Source organism: Mastomys coucha, unplaced genomic scaffold (assembly GCF_008632895.1).
Source record: "Mastomys coucha isolate ucsf_1 unplaced genomic scaffold, UCSF_Mcou_1 pScaffold21, whole genome shotgun sequence".
NCBI classification, from domain to species: Eukaryota; Metazoa; Chordata; class Mammalia; order Rodentia; family Muridae; genus Mastomys; species Mastomys coucha.
This window is the reverse complement of record NW_022196904.1, coordinates 14,946,604-14,958,643: the sequence shown is the minus strand read 5'-3', so window position 1 is coordinate 14,958,643 and position 12,040 is coordinate 14,946,604. Positions and strand designations below refer to the sequence as shown.

General features: G+C 41.0%; 1 pseudogene; it reads left to right on the top strand.

The window, feature by feature from the left end:
• Nucleotides 1–11,389, top strand: part of LOC116100287 — a 15,684-nt pseudogene extending 4,295 nt beyond the window's left edge.
• Nucleotides 11,390–12,040: the final 651 nt, after the last annotated feature.

Genomic DNA, 12,040 nt, shown 5'->3' with positions numbered 1-12,040 from the left:
TTTTCTTTTTCTTTTTCTTTTTTCTTTCTTTTATTTTTTTTATTTTTTATTTTTTGCTGTCCATGTCAAATTGTGATATTTATTAACTCTAAATTGAGATTATCATAAATAAAATCCAGGAACTGGTGCAGAGACCATGGAAGAGTACTGTTTACAGGCTTGCTTATCATGGCTTGTTCAACCTGCCCTCTTATATCACCTAGGGCCCCTATCCCAGAGATGGAACTGTTTATAGTCATACAGAGCCTACCCATATTAATCTGCAATTTAAAAAATATACTACCAGCTTGCCCATGGGCCAATGTATTTTCAACTGAAGCCTTGTCTTTCAAAAGGACTCTACATTGTGTCAAGTTGATATAAACCATCCAAGCTAATACTACAGCCTCTTCCAAGATCTTAGCCTGCCCTGAATATCAGATTGCTCCCAGCCCTTACACAACCTCACTCCTGTGGGCTACCAGGAAGAGCACCAAGAACACCTAAAAGGTGAAGTCGGGAATTATCTAGAGACACAAGAGAAACTAAGAAAACAAAACAAACAAAAACAAACAGAAAGTGAAAATCCAGGACCTGTAGAATTCAGAAGAGTCTTAACCTCAAACCCCAGTATGCGTATGTCTGTGTAGTATCTGACTGTGCAGCAAGAAAAAAGCCATGTACACATCCAAGGGGCACCTCCATGCAGAAGACACAATTTTCAGGGGCTCTGAAGGAATGTAGGAGATCGTGTTGCTCACCCTCTTCTAAGTGGGATAAATACACCCTTACCTGCCTCTCTAAGCTAAGTTGATACTCCATCTGCTCAGGATGGAGGCCACTAGATTTGCACGAAGAACAGTGAGCTACATGTGATGGCTTTTTCTCTTTTTCCCTCCTGGTCTTGTTTTTCAGTGCTGTAACTCTCTGACTTCTGCCAAATTCAGTGTCAAACCCATGCCAAGGTATGCTGCTGAAGGGGAAAGTATTCTTCGCCTCATTCATAATCTGCCAGAAGAGCTGATATCCTTCTCCTGGTACAGCTCGATGTATATGGTCCCGACCTTTAAAATTGTAGACTACCACAGAGTCAGGAGTATCACCACCTGGGGTGATGCATACAGAGGAAGAGGGATGGTGTAAGCCAGCGGATCCCTACTGCTCCAAGATGTCACTGAGGAAGATGCAAGAATGTACACACTAGAAATTTTAAACATAAACTACACAGTTGGAAGAGCACACGAGCAGTTTCATGTAAGCAGTAAGTGACTCTCAATGGCCTCTGGCTGTTGGGTATGACACCCTACTTGATACGGTAGACCGTCAGCGTTGGATTATACCTGTTCTCTCTCCTGCTGTATTGTGTCTCCATATTGGGGTTTAAGCACTTACTGAAGGACACACACTGGGTAAATAAACAGTAGTCTGTCAGAACCCTTCACCACTCTCTACCTCCACAGAGAAGAATGTGTGTGGGATAACTCCGCATGAGGATGCCAGCCTCAGTGTAGACTCTTGGGATTCTCTCCATGCACATGGTCCCAAGAGAGACACTGTGGGAGTCAGGCAGGCACTGGATGAGGGAGTTACAGGGTCTTCACAGAGAGCACCAGGAAGCCCCTACTCCAAAATGTTGCCTCTGGCTGGACTCTAGGTGACACTGGGGAGCTTTTTGTCAGTGCTTGGTTTTGACAGGGAACAAGGATTTACTGACTGTCCAAGTCCCATAGGGTGTAAGACTAGTTGTTTCTCCCATGACAGTTGCAGTTTTGTAGGTCACCTGTGCGTCTCCTTCTCCTGAGTCTCAGTAAACAGGTGCCAGCATGGTGAGACATGCCTGTGATCCTGGGATACACATGTGTATAAGAATGAGGCAGGATTTAAAATGAGACTGTCTCCAAAGGAAAACAAAGACATCAATATAGTAAACAGAAACACAAAGGCATCCACAGTTTAGGATGTGGATCAAATATATAGCCAATCCTCAGAATCCATGGGAAATAATTTCAGAAGCCCCTGGAATTTTGGGTGCTTTGAATCTGCTTTGAAAATTGCACAGTGCTTGCATAGAGGTAAATGCATCCTTTATATGCTACCTGGTCTGCCTGGTTGGGCCTCAGTATGAAAGAATATGCCTAGTCCTGCTGGGACTAGATGCCCCAGGGTGGAGTGGTACCCAAGGGAGAAGGCTCCCCTTCTCTGAGAAGAAGGGCAGGGGCAATGGAGGGAGGAGTTTGTAAGGGTAGCACTGGGAGGAGAAGAGGGCTACAGTTGGCATGTAAAGTGAATTTTTAAAAAGAAAAAAAAAGACTCCTGCTGATCTCAAACAGGCTTGTGTTCCATTTTGGCTAATTGTCCCTTTTTCCTTGTCTCTCCTTTATTCTGTTTCTTCAGATAGTTTTGTCTTAGCAAAGGCTTGTCTTACTGGGGTGGATATTTACTCTGGAAGACTATTTACTCAAAAAGATATCAACGTTAAGCTATTAGAAATAAACAAAATAGGGCTGGAGAGATGGCTCAGCCGTTAAAGGCTAGGCTCACAACCAAAAATATAAGAAATAAACAAAATAATGTGCCTATGATTTGTGAAATGTTGGTATGCACTTACTAATCAGTAGTAGCTTGCTTACAATGAATTTTTGTCATCTGCATCGACATGGTGTTTGAGTTTTATAGATCTAAGTGGACCCCATAAGAACAGAATTTTGTCTTAGTCAGGGCATCTATTCCTGCACAAACATGATGACCAAGAAGCAGGTCGGAGAGGAAAGGGTTTATTCAGCTTACCTTTTCACATTGCTGTTCATCACTAAAGGAAGTCAGGACCAGAACACAAACAGGTCAGGAATCAGGAGCTGATGCACAGGCCATGGGGGAGATGGATCTTTCTTACTGACTTGCTTCCCCTGGCTTGCTCAGCTTGTTCTCTTCTAGAACCCAAGACTACCAGCCCAGGGATGGTACTACCCACAATGGTCCCTCCACCTTGATCACTAATTGAGAAAATGTCTTACAGCTGAATCTCATGGGAGACATTTCCTCAACTGAAGTGCCTTTCTCTGTGATAACTCCAGCCTCTGTCAAGTTGACACACAAAACCAACCAGTACAGACTTAAAAGCTTTTTAAATAAGATACTAAAGCACACCATACATTCATATACAGGAACATACATTGCAAGAAATTAAGTGTGGCAATATAAGATTCACCCAGGAAATACTGGTTTTAAACACATCAAGAGATCATTGGAGCAGGCTAGAGTCTAGAAGGCAAGTTATGTGTGCTGCCAAGGGTGGAGCCAGAGCAGTAACCTGAGTCCCAAACGTTTATAAATGAATCCCAAATATGGAGCATTACATTGTTTGCACTGCTAGAGCTTGGTTTTGTCTTGGCCAGATTATGATTGTGCCCTGGTTCTTCCCTCTTGAAAAAAAAAAAGGTACTTTACTTTTAATATTGCAGAAGCTCATAGTTGGGAAACTTTGAACTTCTTTAAAAGGAAACCTTGGAATGTTTTTTTTTAAGTCTTTAAATAAAAATACTGGATAATTTTAACGGTCCACTTTTACAAATATTTAAATTTATGAAGCTATGGAATATTTTAAATTTATATAAGATTATAGCCATCCAACAGCTGAGGATGAATTTGGTTACCTGAAGGGGGGGCTGGAAATGAAAAAGGAACTGGGTGTAAGAGAAGGATGAAGCCAAGACAAAGTTTCTGATCAAGGCTCAAAGTTTAATATTCAACACTGTATTTATATAAGGAGAGCCCACAGACTCCATCCTTTATTTCAGCTGGATTATGTTGCATTGTTTCAGCTGGATTATGTGGCAAAGCAATCTCAGCTCCCTACACCTGTAGGAAATTGCAGGTGCAGCAAGGTAGAAGACTCCACCTAGGCCATTAAGGTTCAACTGTGGCAAACACTTAAGGTCTATGTAGCCTGCTCAAAGCTGGGGGAAGGGCACATAAGACATTTGTTATAAAGGGTTTATTGCTATGTAACTTTAAAAACTAAATAGAAAGTTAAAGATCAGGGCAACATTTATAAACACGAAACATCAAACACCAGGAACTTTGATGTTCCTTTTTTAATTAATTATTTTATTTATTAATTTTACATACCAATATCAGACCCACTCTACCCTCAGGGGCCTCCTCACAACTCTTGCTCCAATCATCCTGTTCCTTCTCCTCTGAGAACCAAGAGCCCAATCAGGATATGGACACCCATCCACGACACATCAGTCACTGCAGTACTAGGCACATCCTCTCTTACTGAGGACAGGCAAGATGGCCCAGATGAGGTACAGAATCCAAAGCAGGACAGCCCCTGCTCCAGTTGTAGAGGGGACCACAGGAAGACCAAGCTGTGCATCTGCTACATATATGTGAGAAGTCTATGTCCAATTCATGGCCACTCTTTGGTAGGTGGCTCAGTTCCAGGGTCAGTTGACCCTGTTGGTCTTCCTCTGGAGTCTCTGTCAACTTTTGGTCTCTTAATCCTTCCACTGCACAGGCCATAAAAGTGGCAGAGCAGATGGAATAGGATCCTTCCTACCTCTCTCTATAGCTAGGAGGGACAACTGATCCACAACTCTCTCCTTGAGGGTCTTTCCAGAGGAAAGCTGATTGCCCAGGAGTGCTGACACAGGCTTACAGATCCACAGGAGGAACAAGCTCCAGCCAGAGACAGCAAGAACATCTAACACCAGAGATTAACAGATGGTGAAAGGCAAATGTAAAAATCTTACCAACAGAAAGACTACTTGGCATCATCAGAACCCAGTACTGCCACCACAGCAAGTCCTGGGTACCCCAACACAACACAAAAGCAAGATTTTCATCTAAAATCATATCTCATGATGGTGATAGAGGAATTTAAGAAGCACATAAATAACTCCCTTAAAGAAATACAGTAGAATACAGGTAAACAGGTACAAGCCCTTAAAGAGCAAACACAAAAACCCCTTAAAGAATTACAAGAGAACACGAGTAAACAAGTAGAACCCCTTAAAGAAGAAACACAAAAATTGTGGGCCTGTGTCTCTCTGCTGCTGTCTTGAGCTCTCTGCTGCTGAGGCCTGGAGCTGCATGACGTGTTAGTTAGTTAAAAGGAGACTGCATAAGTGAGATATTTTATTATAGGAAAGAGAAAATAGAAAGAAAGGAGAGGAGAGGAGAAGGAGAGAGAAAGGAAAAAAGGGAAGCAAGAGAGCAAGAAGGCAAGAGAGAGAACAGAAAGCAAGAGAGAGGGAAAAGGCAAAAGGCAAGAGGGCAAGAAATAAAGAGAGAAAGAAAGGAGGAGGCAAACCACCCCTTATATTGTGTGAGGCATGTCTATCTGCCTATGGGGCATGGCATGACTGGCTGTGGTCAGATGACTAGGGGTAGGGGCCAGCTAGAATGCTGTGAGCTTGGAGCATTGCCTACCTGACAGAACACACATCTCCTGTTTGAGCAGCTGTGAGAGGTTGGAAATGAAATGGTAGCCAAGAACTTGGGAATTTTGGTCGAACACCTTCTGTCCCTGGCAGGCATAGATAATGCTAGATGGGTCACCAGGGTGCAGACCTATTACGTGACTGAGCCTAGGTTGCCTGAAAAGACCACAGCCCTACAAAAAATCCCTTAAAATTTTTCAGGAAAACACAACCAAATAAGTAAAGGAACTGAACAAAACCATCCAGGACCTAAAACTGGAAGTTGAAACAATTAAGAAATCACAAAGAGAGACAACTCTGGAGACAGAAAACCTAGGAAAGAAATCAGGAGCCATAGATGCAAGCATCACCAACAGAATACAAGAGATAGGAGAGAGAATCTCAGGGGCAGAAGACACCATAGAAAACATTGACACAACAGTCAAAGAAAATGCAAAAAGCAAAAAGCTCCTAACCCAAAACATCCAGAAAATCCAGGACACAATGAGAAGACCAAACCTAAGGATAATAGGTATGGAAGAGAGTGAAGACTTTCAACTTAAAGGGCCACTAAATATCTTCAGCAAAAATATAGAAGAAAACTTCCCTAACATAAAAAAAAAATGTTCATGAACATCCAAGAAGCCTACAAAACTACAAATAGACTCGACCAGAAAAGAAATTCCTCCCGCCACATAATAGTCAAAAGACCAAATGCACAAAATAAAGAAAGAATACTAAAAGCAGTGAAGGAAAAAATATCAAGTAACATATAAAGACAGACCTATCAGAATTACAACAGACTTCTCACCAGAGACTATGAAAGCCGGAAGATCCTGGGCTTATGTCATACAAACATTAAGAGAACAAAAATGTCAGTCCAGGCTACTATACCCAGCAAGACTCTCAACTACCATAGATGGAGAAAACAAGATATTTTATGACAAAACAAAATTTGCACAATATCTTTCCACAAATCCAGCCCTACAAAGGATAACAAATGGAAAACTCCATCACAAGGAGGGAAAGTACATCCTAGAAAAAGCAAGAAAGTAAACTTTGAACAAAACTAAAAGAAGATAGCCACATGAACAGGATTCCAACTCTAACAACAAAAATTACAGGAAGCAACAATTGCTTTTCCTTAATATGTATTAATATGAATGGACTCAATTCCCCAATAAAAAGGCATACACTATCAGACTGAGTATGTAAACCGGACCCAACATTTTGTTGCATACAGGAAGCCCACTTTAGTGACAAAAACAGACACTACCTCAGAATGAAAGTGTGGAAAACAATTTTCCAAGCAAATGGTCCCAAGAAACAAGCTGGAGTAGCCATTCTAATATCAAATAAAATCGACTTTCAACCTAAAGTGGTCAAAAAAGATAAGGAGGGACACTCCATACTCATCAAAGGTATGATCTACGGAGAGGGACTTTCAATTCTGAACCTCTATACTCCAAATGCAAGGGCATCTACATTCATAAAAGAAACTTTACTAAAGCTCAAAGCACACATTGCACCACACACAATAATAGTGGGAGATTGCAACACCCCACTCTTTGCAAATGGACAGATCATGGAAACAGAAACTAAACTGAGACACAGTGAGACTAACAGGAGCTATGAAACAAATGGATTTAACAGATATCTACAAAACTTTTATCCTAAAACAAAAGGATATACCTTCTTCTCAGCACCTCATGGTACCTTCTCCAAAACTGAACATATAATTGGTCACAAAACAGGCCTCAACAGATACAAGAAGATTGAAATATTTCTTGCATCCTATCAGATCTCCATGGACTAAGGCTGTTCCTCAATAACAGCATAAACAATAGAATGCACACATACATGTGGAAACTTAGCAACACTCTACTCAATGATAACTTGGTCAAGGAAGAAAGAAAGAAAGAAATTAAAGACTTTCTAGAGTTTAATAACAATGAAGACTCAAAATACCCAAACTTATGGGACACAATGAAAGCAGTCATAAGAGGAAAACTCATAGCTCTAAGTGCCTCCAAAAAGAAACTGGAGAGAGCATATACCAGCAATTTGACAACACATCTGAAAGTTCTAGAACAAAAAGAAGCAAATTCACCCAAGAGGAGGCAATGGCAGGAAATAATCAAACTCAAGGAGGAAATCAACCACATGGAAACAAAAAGAACTATACAAAGAATCAAGTAAACCAGGAGCTGATTCTTTGAGAAAATCAACAAAATAGATAAACCCTTAGCCAGACTAACTAGAGGGCATGGAGACAGATTCTTTTTTTTTTTTTTTTTAGATATTTTCTTTATTTACATGCGAATTTCTCCTTTCCCAGTTTCCCCTCCAAAAAACAAAAAAAACAAACAAAAACAAACCCCTGTTGCCTCCCCCCTCCCCATGCCTGCCACCCCGCCCTCTCCCACTTTCTGGCCCTGGCATATGGAGACAGATTCTTAATTAACAAGATCAGAAATGAAAAAGGAGACATAACAACAGAAACTGAGGAAATCCAAAATATCATGAGATCCTACTACAAAAGCCTTTACTCAACAAAACTGGAAAACCTGGATGCAATGGACAGTTTTCTAGACAGATATCAAGTACCAAAGTTAAATTAAAATCAGATAAATGATCTAAAGAGTCCCATAGCCTCTAATGAAATAGAAGCAGTTATTAATAGTCTCACAACCAAAAAAAAGCCCAGGACCAGATGGGTTTAGTGCAGAGTTTTATCAAACCTTCAAAGAAGACTTAATACCAATACTCCTCAAACTATTCCACAAAATAGAAACAGAAAGTACTCTACCCAATTCATTCTATGAAGCCACAATTACACTTATACCTAAACCACACAAAGCTCTAACAATGAAAGGAATGCCCTGTGCTTTCTTCATAGGTAAGGTTCCAAGGAGGTGTAAAGGGAAATGTTAATGGGAACAGTTGTTAATAATGGTCTGGAGAGAGAAGCACAGAAAAAGCATTGGGAGGAATTGGGATGGGTTGTTAAGGGAAGATCAGCTGAATATTATATTTATTATAACCAGCAGAGGGTACCTGCAGCTCCTTTTGAGACTGATTTTTTTTCCTGTTGGATAATATTAGCATGGGTAAAGTTTACCCATGACCCTGGTCCGCCAACATTCATCCCATGGATTGCTGATGGAGAGCTGAAAATGAATGTTAAGGTTGGAGAACATGGTGCCATCATTATTGGCACATTGGATTCCATTCTGCAGCTCCAGCATCTGCAACCTCCGTATGTGGAGACCTCTTGGAGACATGCACCTGTGTTTCGGCATAGAAAACAGAGATAGGGGCTAGGAGTAGTGGAGATGGAATTTGGGTGTAGAGGGATCTCAATCCTTGTTCGACATCCTTTGAGTGGACAGTCCTGGATCCCTATAAAAAGAAAAATAAAAGTTTAGTAAGTTCACCTCTAAGCTCTATCACAAAATTTCAGTTCTCTCTGTTGATCAGTCTGATTTATAAAATGCTAAACCTTTTGTTCTAATACCTCCTCTAAGCTCTGACTCTCTCTCTCTCCCTCTCTCTCTCTCTGTCTCTCTGTGTCTCTCTCTCTTTCTCTCTCTCTCTATGTGTGTGTGTGTACGTCTCTCTCTCCCCCTCGCTCCCTCCCTCCCTCTCTCTCTCTCTCTGTATGTCTCTCTCCCTTCTCTCTGTATGTCTCCCTCTCTCTTTCTGTCTCCCTCTCTCTCTGTCTCTCTCTCTGTCTCTCTCTCTCTGTATGTCTCCCTCCCTCCCTCCCTCTCTCCATCTCCCCTCCCTCTCTCTCAGTGTATGTCTCCTTCCCTCCCTTCCCCCCTCTGTGTGTGTGTGTGTTGTTCAGTCTATAAATCTCTGCACTTTTTATTGTAATACCTCCTTTAAGCCTTGATTCCTCTCTCTCTCTCTTTCTCTCTCTCTCTCTCTCTCTCTCTCTCTCTCTCTCTCTCTCTCTCTCTCTCTCTCTCTCTCTCTCTCTCTCTCTCTTTTTCTCTCTCTCTCTTTCTCCCTCCCTCCCTCCCTCCCCTCTCTCTGTGTATGTATGTGTGTGTTGTTCAGTCTATAAAGCTCTGGTCCGCAACCTTTTGTTCTAATACCTCCTCTATGCCCTGTTTCCAAATTTCATTTTTCTCTATCTATTGCTTTTTATGACCCATAAGATTCTATACCTTTCTTCTATTTCCTCTAAGCCTTGATGCCAAGTTTTAATTCTTTTCTTTATGTTGTTCATTCTGTTCTCTAAGCTCTTCTATTATCTGCCTTAAATTTTTGATCCATAATTCTATTTTTCCATATATTGTAGATCTGATATTTAGCACCTACTTTATTTTGATGTATTAATTTTAATAGGGTCATCTCTAAACATTGTCTCCAAATTTTATGCCCTCCATTTTCCTGTCTTTCAGACATCTGAGCAGTATCCATACCCTGATTTATAATTTTCTGCATTTTCTGCTTGAATGTTTCTTATTCTCAGCATTTCTTTTTTCCTGTCTCTCAGACATCTGAAAAGTTTCCATATTTTGATTTGTAATTTTCTATATCCTCCCCTCTACTGATTCATCATTGTTTTCATTCAGGTTTATATAAAATGTTAATTCATTATCTAAGGCTTATAATGAATATTCTTTCCTAGGGTCCTATTTTTTTAAAAGACATCACAAACTAAAATGCTTATTAGAATAGGAGTGAAACTTAACAATGAAATAATTATAATAAGCAATGTGTCAATTTCCTCTATATCTTTTAAACCACACAAAATAGTAATACATAAATCAAAATGCTGTTATGATATTTGACCATCATTCTATGTCTTTCTTTCCAAAATTATGAACTTTGAATGCCTATTATTTGATGTGGAGTTTCCTGTACCTTTATCTCCCTAGATGGTGTAAGCCAAATTCCCTACCTCCAGCACAGCTGGCTGCAGACATGGGAGCAGACTGTGGCCAGCAACACGTGTTCTCATTCCAGATGACCTGTGGTGTGGTGAGACAGTGGTGTTGAAAGACCACTGTGAGGAGACCCCCCACTCAAATCTCGGGAGGACGTGGACCCAAGGAATCAAGAGAGACCGTCTTGATGTAACCACATGAGGCAGTTTAATACTGGAGCTCCAGGCTGACACAGATCTCACACAAGAGACAGAGGAATCGATGACAAGGTTCAGGGGTTAGGGATTTATATAGGAAAAAGGTCTGAGGGAACAAAGGAATCAGCATAGTTATACATGATTGGCTAACTTAAATATCAACTGTAGTACGTACAGATTAGAGCAGGAATTCCTAAGGGTGGTGCTAATCTGAGTCAACAGAGCATCTGGCTGACTTCAAACCATATCTAAGAGGACTAGATGGCCCATTACTCAGTTGAATCATTTGCCCAGACATGTCCTTGCATGTTTTTTTTTTTATTTTTATGGTTTATCTCTTCTTGGCCTGCTAGTTCCCGGGATGTCTAACAGCTTGCTTGCTTTTGTTCAGGCCTATTTAAAAAAAATTTTTATTAGCCAGCACAGGCCTCAAATTTAATTTTTCTTTTCAGTGTCTTGTTGTCTCTTGTCTTGCTTATGTATAGGATACAGGAAAGCAAGTGAGAGAGAAAAGGAGTGCGGGAAAGTGAATTCAGGAGGAGTCTGTCTCACTATGTCTCTGAGGAAGCATTGGAAAACCAGCTGCCATTTTTAACCTATCAATCCTCAGCTGTGGAGGCTGTGTTTTATACAGTTCAGGCTGCAGGGCATTTAGTCTATCTGCCAGATGTAAAGAGCTGTCACTGTCTTGCAGCACTGGTACTATGGTATGGCCCAGCCAGAGCATGGGTGCTTCTACCACTTGCTGCAGTTTGCAGTTTGGGGCATGTGTGGTGGGGAGAGAGCCTCTCAGTTAGCTGTCGATAATGTTGTCTCTGACTTCTTAGAACCATATACTGTCCAAGAGTTCAAGCAGCATTTGATTTCTACCCAGCTGCAGCCTTAGAGCACTGTCCTAGTCTATCCTAGATGTACCTTTTTGGGGAGTGCTGTGCCACCACCCAGAAATTTGTCTCAGGTTAGTTTGATTCTAAGCCCCACCCATTTTGGGGAACCAAATATGAAATGAATTGATAATTCTAGCTAGCCTGTATAAAAAACATACAATCCAGGTATTTTATTTACAAGTTGAGAGCCTAGAATGAGCAGGTTTGGAGCTTTTCTAAGTTATCTCCCAGCTGTATCTATCTCCCAGCCATATGTTATTTTCACTCGCTGTTTTTCCTGGCCACATGCTCATGGTACATCTCCTCTTGTGGTAGACTTCTTCTCCTTCATGTCTTTTCTTCTTCTCTTCTCTCTACTTACAACCCTTCATTTGACTCTCAAATTCCACCTTTCTCCTTCTACTGCCCAATTACAGGTTATAACCTTTTCTTGGACAGTTAAATTGGGGAGCAAAGATGACATAGCACCACAGTGTATGTGAAGATCTGCTCATGAGGGCAATCAGACCTTGAGGCTTAGTATTTAGTGTTGCCAGCCAGTGGCAACAATAAGAATGGGTTTTCTAGAATATGGAGTTGGGAAATTGGCAAGCCATTATGTTACCTTAATCCACGTGGAAGGTTCTTAAAAAACTAGACAGCACTCAAGT